The sequence below is a fragment of the Talpa occidentalis genome, unplaced genomic scaffold (genome assembly GCF_014898055.3).
Source record: "Talpa occidentalis isolate TD23 unplaced genomic scaffold, MPIMG_talOcc4v2.1 talOcc4.15, whole genome shotgun sequence".
Classification (NCBI taxonomy): domain Eukaryota; kingdom Metazoa; phylum Chordata; class Mammalia; order Eulipotyphla; family Talpidae; genus Talpa; species Talpa occidentalis.
In genome coordinates this window covers 39,572,856-39,591,085 of record NW_023601543.1, presented here as the reverse complement: position 1 = coordinate 39,591,085, position 18,230 = coordinate 39,572,856, and the positions used below count along the sequence as shown (strand labels likewise).

General features: G+C 37.9%; 1 pseudogene; it reads right to left on the bottom strand.

The window, feature by feature from the left end:
• Nucleotides 1–12,104: 12,104 nt before the first annotated feature.
• On the bottom strand, nt 12,105–17,765 carry LOC119245591 (adiponectin receptor protein 1-like; annotated as a pseudogene).
• Between the last annotated feature and the right edge of the window lie 465 nt (nt 17,766–18,230).

The window sequence follows — 18,230 nt, the reverse complement described above, 5'->3', positions numbered from 1 at the left end:
AGTAGCACCCTACAAAGATGTGCTAACAATCAATCATTGTGATTTAAATGCCAAAATGTCCATCAATCTATAAAAGTTAAAATGTCAAATATATATATGGTGTTTTTTTCTTTGCTTAAGTGCAGATATATATTATAATCTCAATTTGAATGTTGTGTCTGATTTGAGCTTTTTCTAACATAGACTAACAGATTAAAAAGAAAGTCACTTTTAGGCTTACAAAACAAAACTTGAACACTTATGCACGTAGGTTCAGAAGAAAAAAATGATGAATCAACTAATATAAGGTATAAACTACCAAGAAAAATATTTAAAGCAAATGCACATTATCAGACATATGTTGACATCTGGTCATAAGAGAACTGCTAAAGTATTGAATTAAATGAGAATCAAGGTCATTATTACAAGCATAGGTGGGCGATGTTATCATTGTTACCTTAGCAAGCATGTTTTTCAGCATCAATTGAGGTCAACTTTTCCTTTTTAAAATAAGAATATATCACTTGAGGCTCAGGTAATGGTAACTTGATATTCTCCAGAATAAAGTTGATGATCTGGGCACAATGTTGTGGAGTCACTTAGGAGTGAGGGGTTGTAACCTTGAGAGAAATAGTTCCATGAAATATACAGCCTGACTTCTGAGGTAGAGAGAGAGCTGGGAACAGTCAGTGATAGTGCTCTTGACTAAGAGGTAAAGTCCCTGGAACTTATTCAAGTTATGTGAAGGATTTGTTATTGTGCTTCCTCTTCTGTATTTCCTGAAACAAGCTGAGGACTCCATTACCCTTCAAATCTCTATCCAGTGGTCTTTCAATATGTTGTATAGTTGTTTTAAACACCTAACTGTGACAGTTTAATCTATCTCAGTAAAAGATCATCACTCAGAAACATGAACTTAATCCTTAACTATTCTCCCATCCTCACTTGCCATGTCAATTACCAAAATCAAACTGATAACTTTGCATAGCTCTTAAATATCTCAATGTTCTCCATTTCCATTGTTATTGTCTTAGTTCAACCTTCCATTGTCTTTCACCTGGTCTATTACCATAGCCTTTTTACTGCCCTATCACTTTTCAGATTTGCCCCATTCTCACATCCACCATCCATTTTGCATAGTAGATTTTTATTATTTTTTATATATCTTTACATCATTGTTCATCTTTGAACAATGTTTGCTCTCCCCAAGTGTAGTTCCCATAGAATTTCCTTCACCAATGCACCTGTGCACCATCACCACAGTCCCCAGTGTCATGATAAGATTTACATTTTAGAACTATCACTATGGTTATTGTGTGCAGAATGGATGGAAGTAGAGGATATAGTTGATAATATTGGAAACAGAGACAACAGTTTTAATCAAAGCAAGAGGTGATCATGGTCTCAAATGACTTATTAATAATGATGCAAAAGATACTAAATAGAATAGATAGCAATGATAGGATCTGTATGTTAAGGAAAAGGGAGAATCCAGAAAAGGTCTTAGATTTCTAATTTGGGTTACTGATTTGAGTACTGGGTATACCATTCAGTAAGACTGAAAATAAAGAATGAAGACTATATTTGGAGACAACAGTTTTGGCTGTTAACTATGTTAAATATGAAGGGTCTGTGGATAATGAGGGTGGATACAGACAGAAGACAGTTGACAGTTGAATATATAGGTTTGCATTTTGGGAGAAGGGTCTTGGCTGCAAATATTGATTTGGGAGACATTACCATAGAGATGATAGATGATAGTTAAAACAATGTGAGTAAATGACTCCAAATTTTTGTTTTTCTTCCATGTTCCAAACTTATGGGTTAGCACATAATTTCAGAAATAAAAACATGTTTTCCAGTCAAACCAGAGAGAAGCAGATAAATATGATTCCAGATAAAAACATACATTGTCTACAGGGTCCCAAAAAGTTGAGGGCATGTTCAAATTTGAATTTACAAAGGTCTTTATGACAACGTGTGAAGATTGAACCGGAAGTTGTTATTTTCTAAATATATCCTTTCCTAAAGACTGGAGGGAGGGCCTCCCTGGTGGCGCAAGGGGTTAAGACTCAGCACTATGAAGCTATTGGCAGCCACTTCAGGGCGAGTTTGATTCCCCAGTCAGGGAGCTAACTCACATAAGGTGCAGCCCACCTCTCCTATATCGCCCGCTGCTCCCCTCAGCAGTGTATTTCAGTAGATCCTCCTGTTCTGCTACCCACTCTGTCTCTGGTGAATCTTCTCACTCCTCCCTGCCCCATATCTCTGGCCAACACCCCAGCTCTTGTATGCATAAATAAACAAAATAAATCTTAAAAAAAAAGACTGGAAGGAAAAAGGATTTTAACTCTTAGAGGAAGAAGCATAGCATACCCAACACATTCCGATGAATCTGTATATTACTTTGGATACTTTGGCCATTTTAACAATATAAATTATTCCAATCTAACCCATAAGCATGTAATAATCATTCCATTTCCTTGTGTATTATTTCTTTTAACAATATTGTAGTTTTTACTGCACATATCTTTTACCCACTTTTCTAAATTTTGTTCTGAGGCACTTGATTCTTTTTGATGCAATTGCAAATGGGATTCTTTTCTTGGTTTCTTATTCCTTTTGTTCCTTGTTTGCATATAATAATGTTGGGTCAGGAACATGCCGGCTTATCCCCGGAGACATGCTGAGGGATGAGTCGTGGAACAGGTTGTCAAAGCAAGACTCTGCTGCTCAGTGAGCAGCCCTCTTGCTACTTATTAGCAGTAATAAACAAGCATGATTGATTATGTGACAATGGCAGGAGAAGCAGGGTCCAGGAGAGGCAAAGAGTAATCAACTTTATGGGGAACAGAAAATGGAGAGGACATGTCGGCCATGTATACAGGAAGGAAATCTTGTGCTGGTACTTGATGTAATTTCTGAGCTATTCCCAGACCACCTCTGAGTATGGCCACACAATCAGTCAATGGCTACCTAGGTGTCCCTGGCTGCCTCATGATGTGGGCCATTGTCTTACAGGAGTCATGCAGGAGTGCCTTCTCCAAATCTCTCACACACATACAGGTGCATAGAGAGCCCATACATACACAGGTGCAGAGGCCCTAAGTAGTAGAGAGGCCACATAATAATGCAATAGACTTTTGTATATTGATTTTGTAGTCTGTCATTTACTGCCCTGATTTATTGTTTCCAAAAGTATTTGGTGGATTTTTTTAGGATTTTGTATGCATGTTTTCATGTCATCTGCAAAAACTACTAATAGTTTTACTTCTTTTCCAAGTTGTACTCCTTTCATTCCAATCTCTTGCTGATGCTCTAGCTAAGAATTCCAATACAATTTTGAATAATAGTGGTAAGAGTGGGCATCCTTGCTTGCACCTGATCTTACAGGGAAAGTTTCCACTTTTTCACTATTGAGTATGATGTTCACTGTCAGCTTGTCATATAATGTTTTTATCATATGAGTTATGGCCTTCTATCCTCCATTTTTCAAGAGTGTCATAAATTGCAGTTGTATTTTGTCAACTTCTTTCTCTGCATCTATTGAGATGATCATACAGTTTTTGTGTTTACTTTTGATGATATGATGAATGGCATTTATAGATTGTAGATCTTGTCTGTCATTACATCCCTGGAATAAATCCCACTTGGTCATAATGTACAATCTTTTTAATCTATTGTTGAATTCAGTTTGCTAAGATTTTGTTAAGGATTTTTGCATCTATATTCAATAGTGATATTGGTACATAGTTTTCTTTTTTCTGATTTCCTTGTCTACTTTTCATTTAAAAAATATTTCATGTATGTTCTTCCACTTATTTATCATTCATTGGAGATGGTAGCTAGAATATATACTTTTTTGTTGTTCCATCCCCCCAAACTATAATTGTCTTATGGAAATGTCTAGATGCTTGAAACATAGGAAGATCTCAATAAAAAATATGGCATAGTTAAGGAATTTATATCTCTATATTAAAGATTTTCTTTCAGAGAGGCCCAGTGAAAAGATATACCTTTCCATATATTGGACTCAGCACTTCATATGCATTATCTAATTTAATATTCATAACATAAACATATAATGCAGAGGTGATTATTACATTATTATTGTTACTGTCATTATAAAAAGAGAAAATTGAGGCTATAAGAAGTTAATAACGATGTACTGGTAATCAAACCTTGGGAGTGTATGTAGTCACACAAAGCAAGCACATGGATAAAAACGGTACTAAAGTAAAACCTTACCCTTGAATCTTCATTCTTATCCCATTAAACTTTGTGTTCTCTTACTCATCACTGATTCATGAAGTTATTTCATTAAAATAAAGGATGATACTTGAAGACTAAAATTTCTGTTCTAAAAATTTAGACATGTCTGAAAAAGTTGTTCCACTTATATTTTAATTTTTTTGAATGCCAAGTGTCTTTTATATTTTCTTTTATTATCATAGCCTGAATTAAGAACATAGCAAAAATTGGAGATATTTTTAAAGCTTAGAATGAAATTTAAAATATATTTCCCCAGTTTAATATTACATTACTGTAACAAGAAAAAAGATTAAAACTCATGTTACTTGAAACCTTGAGATACTTCCATGATTAGACTGGCTTTGTAAAGTTGGTGGTTTTGTTCTTCTTGCTGTGTGAGCAGATCCAGGTTCTAGAAAGAAAATACCAGGTTATCATTGTTTCTGAAAAGAGTGTTACAAAGATGTGTAGCCAATTTTAAGCCAGCTTACAACATAAGGACAGGGGTAAGGATGAGATATTTTCTTCCAGAAACAGCATTCCTGGAGAGTCCAGTCCATCATTTTTTTCCCCAAAATGATTGGAGGGGGGGAGTAAAATCTGTTTTCTTAAATTTTCTAGCTATCTAGCTATCTGGAGGGGTATAATCTCAATATAAGCTTCAAAGGACCGTCTCTGTGTGGAGACAGTAGTTGCTTTGTTGAGGAGGGTACTACTGAGGAAGGCGGCTGACTAATTTTAACCATCCTTCTACTCCTCAGTTGGGAAAATGGAAAGTTTATTGCCCAGTAGGTGTGAAAGCGGGCTGAAGTTTTGTTGGTACTGAATTCTCTAAGAGGTTTCTTCTAGAAAGAGATAACTCAGACTCCCTCTCACTTTAGCAAATAAGTTATTTTTTGTAATGTTCTTATATCTTTGTTCATTTTTTTTAAATAATAAATTTTATTTTTATATTCCCCATACAATTGCAACCCCCCCTTTCTGATCCCAATCCCTCTCCTCCCGCCCCCCACCTCCCAAAAAGTGTCTCTGTTTCATAGTTTTTTGTTGATTCTGATTTTCACTTACTTATAGTTATTCATTTTCCTGGTCCCTTATTTAAGTTTTCTAGATTCCTGCTATGAGTGAGACCATCCGGTATTTTTCTTTTTCTTTTTGGCTTATTTTGCTGAGCATGATCCCTTCCAGCGCCATCCATGTTGCTGCAAATTCCATGTGCTTATCTTTTTTGAATGCTGAGTAATATTCCATGGTGTATATGTACCACATATTCTTGATCCAGTCATCTATTTTTGGGCATTTGGGTTGTTTCCAAAGCTTAGCTATTGTAAACAGTGCTGCTATAAACATAGGGGTGCAGGTGTTCTTTGGAATTGATGTTTCTGTGTCCTTTGGGTAAATCCCTAGGAGTGGAATTGCTGGATCATATGGAAGCTCTATGTTTAGTAGGTCCAGAAATCTCCACACAGCTCTCCACAGTGGTTGGACCAGTTTGCACTCCCACCAACAGTGCAAAAGAGTTCCTTTTTCTCCACACCCTCGCCAACATTTGTTGTTGCTAGTTTTTTTAATATGTGCCATTCTCACTGGTGTAAGATGGTATCTCATGGTAGTTTTGATTTGCAGTTCCCTGATGACAAGTGATGTTGAACATTTTTTCATATGCCTGTTGGCCATTTGCATTTCCTCTTCAGAGAAGTTTCTTTTTAGCTCTTCTGCCCATTTTTTGACGGGATTATTTTCTTTGTTGTTGTTGAGTCTCATCAGCTCTTGGCAGATTTTTGTGATCAGTCCTTTATCATTAGTGTTGGGTGCAAAAGTGTTCTCCCAGTTGGTGGGGTTTCTCTTTGTTTTTGTTATTGTCTCTTTTGCTGTGCAGAAGCTCTTTCATTTGATGTAGTCCCAGCTGTTTATCTTTGCCTTCACTATCACTGCTTTGGGTGATGTGTCTGTAAAGATGTCTTTGATGTGCAAATCACGTAGTGTTTCGCCTATACTTCCTTCTATATATTTTATGGTTTCAGGTCTTATGTCTAGTTCTTTAATCCATTTTGAGTTGATTTTTGTGTATGGTGTGAGGTAGTGGTCAAGCTTCATTCTTTTGCATGTAGCGACCCAGTTTTCCCAGCACCATTTATTGAACAAACTTTCTTTGCTCCAATGCATAGTCTTTGCTCCTTTGTCAAAGATTAGTTGACCATAAATCTGTGGGTTTATTTCTGGATTTTCCATTCGATTCCATTGGTCTGTATGTCTGTTCTTGTTCCAACACCATGCAGTTTTGATTATTATGGCTTTGTAGTATAGTTTGAAGTCTGGGAGTGTGATGCCTCCATTCCCTTCTTTTTTTTTCAGGAGAGCTATGGCTATTCGGGGTTTTTTGTGATTCCATATGAATTTCATCAATAATTGTTCAATTTCTTTCAAGAATGACATTGAAATTTTGATTGGAATAGTATTGAATCTGTATATTGCTTTTGGTAGGATGGCCATTTTAATAATGTTTATTCTTCCAATCCATGAGCAGGGGATGTCTTTCCAATTCTTTGTGTCTTCTTCTATTTCTTTTAACAGTGTTTTATAGTTTTCTTTGTATAGGTCCTTTACCTCTTTTCTTAGATTTATTCCCAATATTTGATTTTTTTTCTTTCAATAATAAAAGGGATTTTTTTTATTTCTTCTTCTTCAGATTTATTGTTTGTGTATAGGAAGGCTACTGACTTTTGCGTGTTGATTTTGTATCCTGCCACTTTACTGAACGGATTGATGAGTTGAATTAGTTTTTCTGTGGAGTTTTTGGGGTTCTCTACGTATATTATCATATCATCTGCAAATAGTGATAGTTTGACTTCTTCTTTTCCTATTTGGATTCCTTGGACGTCTTTCTCTTGTCTTATTGCTCTGGCTAGGAATTCCAGTACTATATTGAAAAGCAGTGATGAGAGTGGACATCCTTGTCTTGTTCCAGATCTTAATGGAATTGCTTTCATCTTTTCACCATTGAGAATGATACTGGCTGTTGGCTTGTCATAGATGGCCTTTATGATGTTGAGTTATGTTCCTTGTATCCCAAGAATTTCAAGGGCTTTTATCATGAATGGGTGTTGCACTTTGTCGAAGGCTTTCTCAGCATCTATTGATATTATCATAGGGTTTCTATATTTCTTTTTGTTGATGTGTTGGATAATGTTGATTGATTTTCGGATGTTAAACCATCCTTGTGTCCCTGGAATGAATCCTACTTGGTCGTGGTGAATTATCTTATGGATACATTGTTGGATTCTGATAGCTAAAATTTTATTGAGGATTTTTGCATCAGTGTTCATTAGGGAGATTGGCCTGTAGTTTTCCTTTTTTGCGTTGTCCTTGTTCAGTTTTGGTATTAGTGTAATGTTGGCTTCATAGAATGTGTTTGATATTGTCCCTTCCTTCTCAATTTTTTGGAAGAGTTTGTGAAGGATAGGCACTAATTCGTCTCTGAATGTTTGGTAGAATTCATTTGTAAATCCATCAGGTCCTGGGCTTTTGTTTTTAGGGAGGTTTTTGATTACCATTTCAATTTTGCTAATTGTAATTGGTCTGTTTAGGTGTTCTATTTCTTCTTTATCTAGCTTTGGGTGATTGTAGAGTTGTAGGAATTAGTCCATCTCCTCTAGATTGTTGAACTTGTTTCCATATAACTGTTCATAATACTTACTGATTATTCATTTGATTTCTGCTGTGTCCGTTGTGATTTTCCTCTTATTACTGCTTTTGCTGCATCCCATACATTTAGGATATTGGTGTCCTCCTTGTCATTCAATTCAAACAATTTTTTAATTTCTTCTTTGATCTCCTCATTAGTCCAGTGGTCTTCCAGTAGTGTGGTTTTTAATCTCCATGAGGTAGGAAAGTTCCTTGCCTTCCTTTTATGGTTTATTTCTAGTTTGATGCCTTCATGGTCAGAAAAGATGGTTGGTATGATTTCAATCTTTGTGTATCTTTTGATGTTTGTCTTGTGCCCCAGTATGTGATTGATCCTGGAGAATGATCCGTGTGCACTTGAGAAAAATGTGTTCTCCGTTTTTTTTGGGGTTTAGCGTTCTATAGATATCTGTTAAGCCCAAATGCTCTAGGTCCTTATTTAGAGCTTTAGTTTCTTTACTTATTTTTTGTCTTGTTGATCTATCCATTGTTGATAGTGGTGTGTTGAAGTCTCCCACTATGTATGTGTTTTCTCTGATGTCTGTTTTCAGAGAGGACAACAGTTGTCTGATATATTTTGGTGCTCCTTCGTTTGGTGAGTATATGTTAATGAGTGTTATTTCTTCTTGAAGTATTGTCCCCTTGATCATAATGTAATGACCATTGGGGTCTCTTTTTATTTTTTTGAGTTTGAAGTCTGTTTTATCTGATATAAGTATAGCTGTTCCTGCTTTCTTTTTTGGCCCATTTGCTTGTAGGATTGTTTTCCATCCTTTGACTTTGAGCCTATTTTTATCTTTTGTAGCTAAATGTGTTTCCTGGAGACAGCAAAAGGTTGGGTTTTGTTTCTTAATCCAGGCTGCAACTGTGTCTTTTTATTGAAGAGTTTAGTCCATTTATATTTAGAGTTAATATTGAATGTTAGTATCTGTATTTGCCATTGTGTTTGTCTTTCCTTTGATTTTATTTATTTATTCTTTTAATAACTTTTTTTTTGGCCTTCTTTCATTGTTATTAGTCCCTCTGAGGTTCTGGCTTTAGGATTCCTTGTAGTATTTTTTGGAGTGGGGGTTTAGTCGTAATGAAATTCTAGAGTTTCTGTTTGTCTGGGAAGGTCCTTATTCTTTCTTCATAGAGGAAGGTGAGCTTTGCAGGATAGAGTATTCTTGATTGTCATCTGTTTTCTTGGAGTCTGTTGACTATGTCCCTCCACTCTCTCCTTGCCCATAGTGTTTCTTCAGAGAAGTCCGATGTCAGCCTGATTGGTTTTCCTTGGAATGTTATCTGTTTCTTCCCTCTTGCCAGCTTCATTACTTTTTCCTTGTCCTGGATTCTTGGGAGCTTTACTATTATGTGTCTTGCTATATTTTTCCTTTCGTCGTGGAAGTTTGGTTTTCTTCTTGCTTCTTGTATATCAATTTTCAGCTCCTTCTTCACATCTGGGAAGTTCTCTTCAATTATCTCCTGGAATATTTTCTCTGTTCCTACATCTCTCTCCTCTCCTTCTGGAATTCCTATAACTCTTATATTTCCTTTCCTCATGGACTCAGATAGTTCCCGAAGTCTTTCTTCGTTCTTTTTCCTTCGTACTTCTCTTTCCTTTTCTGTTTTGGTTCTTTTTATTTCTGTGTCTTCAAGAGTACTTATTCGTTCTTCCATTTCATCTATTCTGCTTTCATTGCTTTTCCCAGAGTTCTTTAGTTCCTCCATTAATTCTTTGATCTCCTGCGTTTCTTTTGCTTCCCTCTTTAGGGACTCAATTTCCTTCTTCTGATCATTGTTTTCCTTTATGAGTTCTGTCATTTTTTTAATCACGGAAATTTTAAATTCTCTTTCTGGAAGTCTCAGAAGTTCTTCCAAGTTACTGTCGTTGTAATCTGGAGGGTGGTTTTCTTTTTGTGGTGTGCTTTTTTCCTGAGGAGTTGTTAGGTTGCGTGTGGTTCTTCTACTCCCTACTGTCTGTTTTCTAATTTGTCGTATGCATTGGGACACTGTGTTGCTCGGACTGGCCGGCCTCTTGGGTGAACTTCTCCGCTCCCCTCTGGCTCCTCCAGGAGCCATCTCTGGCTTCTGAGGGAGCTTTCTGCTGGTTTCAGGCAGTCTTTACTGAAGAAATGTCCCTGTTCTAAAATGGCGACACGGGACTCAGTCCCTGCGCTTCCGGTCTCAGGCACACTCTTCTGTGCGCCCGGTCTGCCCCGGCCGTGGGTGCCTGTTCCCTCTGTGGACTCAGACTGCTGGTCGGAAGGGGCCTGGCGTGGGCTAACTTCCCAGCTGGCCACTGTCTCCTCCGGGAGCCTTCTGCCCTTTTCAAGCAGTCTTTAAGAAATTTCCCTGTTCTATGGGGTGTTAGTGACTTTTTTTTTCCTGGTTGCTGGGTGGCGCCAGAGATCTCTCCTATTGTCCTTGGGGGGGCTGTTTTTCGCCTCCCCCCACCCCGTGGGACAGGGAACAGAGCGGGAATGGTAGGGTAAACCTCAACGGCTTTGGGGTGCTGTCTGCCTTGGGCCCCACCGTCGTGGAGAACCCACGCCCCGAATTTCGTGCCCCGGGTCTCAGTTCCAAAGCCCTCACACGGGCTGTAGTCCAGTTCAGTGGCGCGGGAATGGTGCCTTTTGCACCCCGCTCCCGTGCCTGGGCGCCTGGTTCCTGCTTACTCAGTGAGGGACTTTCACCCCAGTGAGGGCCTCCGCGCGTCTCCCCGCAAGCCTAGGTCGCAGGGGCGGGGACCTGGGCAGCCGTGATCCCGATTGATCCGCGTTTGCATTTCAAGCGCGCAAAGCTTGCCGCTTTTCCGCGCAAGCTTACCAGCCGGCCGGGGCTGTGTGAGCGTCTCCAGAGTCTCTTTGTTCTTCTCTAATGGCGCCCGGAGCCGTTCGCTCACAGCCGCGGCGAATCCTGCAGGGTTCTCCACAGCTCCCGTTCACGGGGTGTGGTGGCTGCAATTGTTCCTTTCCACTCACAGTCCCACTTGCTGCGTAATTTGTTCTTGGTCGTTTTAGTTTGTTGTTTTCCTCCTCTCTGCTGGTCGGAGAGTGCCGACTCTGTGGGTGGGGGAGGGGAGCAGGGTTCTGTGCTTTCCTCCCTTCTGGTCCTCTTTTATGGCAACTTTCTTCTTCAGGTAGTTTGCTGGAGTCGTCCATTTATCTTCCGTGTCCCAGTTCTCACTGGGACCTGCCGCTTTTCCTCCCTATTAACTTTTTTTAATGGGAGATCTTACTCCCAGCATCTCCTTGCCGCCATGTTGCTTCCTCTTTGTTCATTTTTGAACACTTGTTCAAAAGTGAACACTTTGTTCACTTCCTCACCTAAGTGAAAGCATCTGATATTTATCTTTTTCCTTCTCACTTATTTCAGTTAGCATAATCCACTCCAGTTCTATCCATGGTGCTGCAAATGGCATGAGTTTGTCTTTTTTGATTGCTGAGTTAATATTCCATTGTGTAAATATATCGCAACTTTTTGATCCATCCATCTGTCTGGGGGTTTTTGGTTTTTTTCCAGATTTTGGCTATTGTGAATAGTGCTGCAGTAAACATAGAAGTTCAGGTTTCCTTTCGAATTAGTGTTTTGGTGTTCTTTGGGTAAATTCCTAGGTGTGAAATTGCAGGATCATATGGTAGATCCATTCTTAGTGTTCTAAGGAAACTCCACACAGATTTTCATCGAGCCTGGACCAGTTTACATCCCCACCAGAAGTGTAAGAGTTCCTTTTACTCCCCAACCTCTCCAGAGTTTGTTGTATCCAATTATTTTTTTATGTGGGCCATTCTCACTGATGTGAGGTAGTACATCATTGTGGTTTTGATTTGCATTTCCCTGATAATTAGTGATGTAGAACATTTTTTCATGTTGGCCATTTGCATTTCATCTTTGGAGAATTGTCTTTTTTAGTTCTTCTGCCCATTTTTTTTTTTTTTTTGCTGGATTATTTGTTTTTGCTGAATTGTGTAAGCTCTTTGCAAATCTTTGATATCAGCCTCTTATCAGTTGTATGGTGTGTAAATATTTTCTTCCCTTCAGTAGGATGTCTCTTCATTTCAGTTACTATCTCCTTTTTTGTACAGAAGCTTTTTAGTTTGATGTACTTCCAGCTGTTTATCTTCTACATTGTTTTCCTTGCTTCTGGAAAGAAGTTAATTTTCAAAAGCACTTGGGAAGTCTGTACTTCACCTCTCAGGTAGGAAGACTCAAAGAAGTGACTCATCAGTACAGCCACCTTGTAGGCCATAATAGAATCCCAGAAGGTCAGAGACCCCATAGATTTTGACAACGGCTGCTGCCACCACCAGGACATGAAAAATCTGATGAGAATAGAATATTCATATGTCAAATTGTCCAGGAAAGAAATGCTCAGGAATTTAAACAGCATAGAATCCATCTCTGGTAATATACCTCACAGTCATAAGAAAGAGCAAGCCCATGTATCCCACTGTGGTGGCCTTGCAAAGTTCTTGGTGATAGTAAAGTGTACTGTGGGCACAACACTGCTCAAGCCAAATCCCAGGAACACTCCTGTTCTTATTTGTTGGTGCTTAGGAGTGGCAAAATGGCCCCACTGGGACAAAATGATGCAGATGTGCCCAGGACATGGATGATGGAAAGGTAGATGAGCTGCATCTATGGGGAGCAGTAGCAGGAATAATAGAGCCAGGGCACAAAGTTACCCATAATTAATAGAGCAATCCCTGAATAAACCAGTTTGGAAAATGGATTGTCTGAGAAACTTTTTCTGAATGACAACAGATGGTATGAAAGAGCCAGGAAGCTGAAGCACAGCACTCTACCCCCAAAACCACCTTCTTCTGAAAAGGGGCCATGAAGTACGTATTTTGTCTAAGCATGGTCAAGATTCCAAAAAAAGAAATTGTATAAAAACAAGCAGATGGGTGTAGATGTCTGTTTCTGTATGGATGCAGAAGATGCTCTTGAAGCAAACCTGAATGGAGGGCATAGGAGGTCTATGGCCATGTAACAGGGAGTCATTGATAGAGAACATAAGGAATGACTCTCCAGCATCCCTCCCAGTAGTTATAAACAAACTCCTCCATGTTCTATATAGCATATTGGGCTTGTAAAGGAAGAGTCTGCCCTGGCACCCCCTCCTCTTCTTCTTGGGGACTGGGCACGCTTACTCTTCTTCAGCTTTGTTTGAGTTGATGATTACTTATGCTGGTACATAAGTTGGGCTGGAGGTATCTTCTGGGGACTAGGATCTTTGGCCCTACATTCCATGATAGTGGAGATAGCCTGTGGCCCAGTAGCCCCAACTTTCACCTTTCATTTGTATATTTATTTTAGTCTGTGTTATTTTCTACACAGGTATGGTATCAAATATCAGAAATACATTTATGAAATTTCCATTATTGAAAAAGGCAACACGAAGTCAGTGTTGTTCCCTATAAAAATTTGACATATGGTCTCTCTTAGGTGTAGTGCCAGTGGAGGAAACTGTGAGTAACATGAGTCAGATTCTCTCACAACTTAAATTACTCAACAGTTGTAAAATGTGTACCTTTGGCAGATGCATTCAGTCTTTCTGCTCTATAATACCTCAGGATACTATTTTATGGTACTAAACAGAAGATGACTGGATTTTAATGTAGTTTCCAACACAGTCACATACATGTGTGTTTGTACATCTGTGCATATGTGAGTTTATATTTATGTGAGACTTAAAAGTAAGGGGAAAATTACTCAAAGATTTATAATATTTAATTTCATTAGAATTTTTGCTTCTGGCTAGAGAGGATTTAAACATAGTTTAGGAGGTTGTTAACTAATATGAATATTGTAAGGCAATTGGACTCTGTTATGCTAGTTTTAAAGATCCATTTTGAACAGTGTATTGTATACTAATACATACTTGAACTGTTTTAAGTTGTGTCCTCAATTACTTCTTTTAACTCTACTTATATACACTTTCTACATACCTTTGGATTATTTTCAAGTCATGGGTAAAAAACTTTCATCTGGGTTTAATGATCCAGTCTAGAATGAATTAAAGAATTCAGAGAATGTTAAAATTCACTTCACAATTGATCCAAAAGTGTTCAACGTTGATCCAGATACATTGCATTTGGTGAATGAAGCTATTATTTGGGGCAGTGACAGGAAAATAAATTTCTTTCTGATTGTTAGAGTAATTTTAAAGTAGAAGATTAAAGACTATTTCCTTCTTTTTTTATCTTTCATTTCTTAGACTCAGTTATTCACTGGATAAGTAACCATTATTCTCCATATCTTAAATACCCAGTGATTAATTATCTTTAGTCTTGATCAATGTGAGACAAGAGAAAATATGGATATATTAAATACTTAAACAAAAAATCAAATTACCTTTCAGAGTAGTTTTGCATCTATAAGCTTTTAGTTAAAACAGCTGATGAAAACAAAATTAACAAGTTTATATACAAAATTTTATTTCTCATTCTTATTATCCTTATAAGGGCATAAGGATACCAGATGGAAGGCATTAAGAAAGATAAAGAAGGAAAGGACCTTAAATTTTCAGTAGACTGACTCTGATTGAGACCCCGGTATGCCTTATTTATTGTCGAGATTATTCTTCATTTGTGCTTGGTGTAGTTTCAAGATAGATATATCAATTGGCAATTAAAGTATAGGGTCATAGCAAAGAGATTATAGACCCCACTTGAGAAAGAGCCAATATTATTTTCTGTTGTTTTTATCATAAAAATGCATTCAGTAGTATTCATTGCATGTCACTATTCATTTATTCATTCAACAAATATTTATTGAGCACCTACTATTTTCTTGGAACTATTCTACATTCCAGGGATACAGTGGCATCCACTGTATTCTTAGAGTATAGTCTTGTCCCTATGAAGCTCAAGTAAGAGAAAGGAGAGGGATCAGACAATAAACAAAATAACCAAATGAATAAGTTAATTTCAGGTTGTGCCAAATCCTACAAATACAATTAAATAGGGTAATAGTGACTTGAGGTGGACAATGCCACATGGGAACATTACAGAAGAAATTAAACTGAAAATTGAGAAAAATCCTTCCAAACAAAAAATCAGGTAAAGAACTTTCTAAGCAGAGAAAACAGCAAGTCCAAAAACCCTAAGGGAAAAAGACTTGATGTGTTCAAAGAAAGACACTCAACATGGTTGAAATGTTAATGTTGTAGGCGATTATGCTGAGCTCTGAGAATAAGGAAATAAATTTGGTTTTGTTGTCAGTTCAGTAGAAAGTGACACTGGAGGATTTTCTCCATGGTAATAATTCTGAATGCTGTGCAGAGATTGATTGTAGTCCCCTTTAAGGGGACTACAACTGGAAGAAAAAAGAGGAGTATAGAATTTGACTAAATTCCAAGAGAAAAGCCAATGATGTTTTGAAGTAGAGTGATGACAGTAGAGACAGGGAGAACTGATCTATTTTATAAGTAAAACAAACAAACTGTACTGACAGATTGGACATTGATTTGTACTGACATGGCTTGTACTGACAGATTGGACAAGATTGTAGGATGATTAGGTAGGATACTTTTTATCATACATTTTAAAACCTGAAATTTATTTGAGTATTTCAAATGCAGCTACTCATGGTGCAGTCTACTTCTGATGTTCTAGATAGGGCTTTGATCTGCAACAACTGGAAAAACTTTATTTGCACTGGAGAATCAATATGGCACTACTTTGCCTGTGACTTCCAATACATTGTGCAACTAGTCAGGCTGTCCCAGATAGAGAAGATGGATTTGTGTGTCATTCTACACACAGTTTACTCTTTGAAATGTCATTAGCAAGTTATAGAAACCTCTTGATTTCTTTACTTTGTCCAACCCTCAAATGATGTTCTTCGATCATGAATTTAAATGGGAATCTGATGAGTTTCCTACACTTACTATGTCTGAATGACTATCATTTTAATTTTTATCATTTTATCATTTATTATTTTCCTTTGCAATTGATAAGCTAAGCCATAGCTTAATATCAATATCAATATCACCGTCAGTGTTGAACAATGGAATCAGTGATTATGCTGACTCCATTGAACACTGAATTCAATGGAATACAGTATTCCATTGACTAGTGAATAGATGATTCAAGATTTTCTAAAATAAAATATGGAATAGGAATTTCTTTTGCTGAAGAAAGTGGATGACACATTTACTGTTTCTGAAGAACATGGGGGAGCTCAACATGACTTCAAGGTAGAATGACCAGGATAGAATGTTCCACATTCTATTGCTTGTTCCAATATAAACAATATAAACAATAAGTTTCCCGTTACTCTCATAAGTGTTCTGGTTTGGACAATACATTATATGGTCACCCTACATCAAAGATTTGATACAGTCACTGATTCTGGAAAAACTGTCTTCAGTAGCTAGCTGCTATTCTTACTGGATATCCATGTGCTCATAAGAGTAGACAGACAATTATGAACTGGAGACATCCTGCAGGGGAGGAGGAGGGAGAGGGATCAGAGAGAGGGAGGGAAGAGCACAGGGGACTGTGGTGATGGTGCATGGGTGCATTGGTGAAGGAAATTCTATGGGGACTATACCTGGGGGGGAGCAAATATTGTTTTAAAATGAATAATGATGTAAATAATAAATAATAATAACAACAACAACAACAACAATAATAATAATAATAATAATAATAATAAAAGAGTAGACTGCCAGATGACTTGGCCACAATCATTGATTTAAGAGGGGCAGTGAAGAGAAACCTGCAAGCCAGTGGGTGCTGCTCCCAAAACTATAGTAGAAGGTGGAGCTTCTGCTTAAATGGGGTTGAAAGCGGGGATGGGCTGATGGAAAAAAAGGGGCAGAGGTGAGGGTTTTGGCTGTTAAAACAAAGAGCTTTCAGCCTGTTAAGCCACTGGGGCTTTTGACCAGATCAGTTGCTGTGATTTTGGCAGTTAAATTGCTGGGTTTCTGGCAGCTAATCACTGGGGTTTTGAAAGTTGAGCTGCTGGTGCTTTAGCAGTTAAACTGCTGGTGAAGAGAGATGTCTGTGGAGAAAGTGCCAGCTTGCCACATATTTTGGTTTTGGCTTGGACCTCAGTCTCTGCTCAGCAGAAGCTATCTGTAGTAAGATAGACAGCATGTGGCTACATACCAGCCTATAAAAATACTCTCTATCTTTATCTCTCCCTTTTCACACTCTCTCTCTCTTTTCTCACTTCCTGTATAAATAAATCCTGTTATTGTTTCTCCCTGTATGTCTGCTTTTAGGTCCTGCCCTGTGTTCTAAAGTGCATTGGTGAGGAGCCTCCCTAACTTGGTCGACCCAGTTTGGTTCCTTGGGTTTGCTCTGTTTCATCATTATTCCTACGGTCTGATCTCAAAAAAATCTCACTGTTAGCTGGACCCTGCCTTCTCTATAATTTTCTACTCTGAGTTTCTGCCTGAAATACTTTTATACACCTACCTAGTTGGATACATCCAGGGTTAGGTCTGGATTAATGAGTTTAAATAAAGACTAAACTGGACAAATGGGAGGCATGGAGCAGTACCTCTACATGCTGAGCTTTACTAACCGCTTCCTTGTTTCCTATGGGATCCTTATCCCCAGTAAATCCATACTGTTGTACCTAGAGACTCTGATTTATAGCCCTCAAATCCAAATTTTACACAGGCCTCTTTTCATCATATCAAAAACACTACCGTCTCTTGCCTGGTAGAAAAAAGGGCCTGAACCAAATAAGTTAAGTCTACCATGGAAGGTGAAGTAGCCCCTTTAAGACTTCAGGTACAGAATGGTCAGAAACCCTTGATCTTTCCACTATGACATCAGAGAGAAAAGATCATAGAGAGTAGCTATAGATACAAGTGAAGTTTTCATCACTGATATATTATCAAGAGTCATGGTTTTGTTTTTTTGTTTTGTTATGTTTTTTTGTTTAATTTTAAAGAAGATTGTAAAAACAAAGCAGAAAAGAAAAGCTCAAAGACAAACGAAAGCTATTTGAACAATGGAGGAACAATACTGGGTCTGTGTCCTTCTTCCTGTTTGTATCAATTTTCTTTCCAGAAAACACCTAACAATCTCAGATCACTCCAGAGGGATGGTTGTAGACATGCGCTAAAACTTAGGGATGCATTATGGCATGTATTTTCACATAATAAATATTTTAAAAATCAAAAGGTACAATGAATTGATGATAGTCTGCTTCAAATTTCCCCATGTCAAGATATCTGAATCAAAGTATTTTTGATACCAATATGACTCCATCAAATTGGCCATGTGAAATGATGCGTACCCACCCATAATCACTATGGATATAAGAATATGTTCTGCATAGATCTGATTTAGATCCACTGTTACATGCCT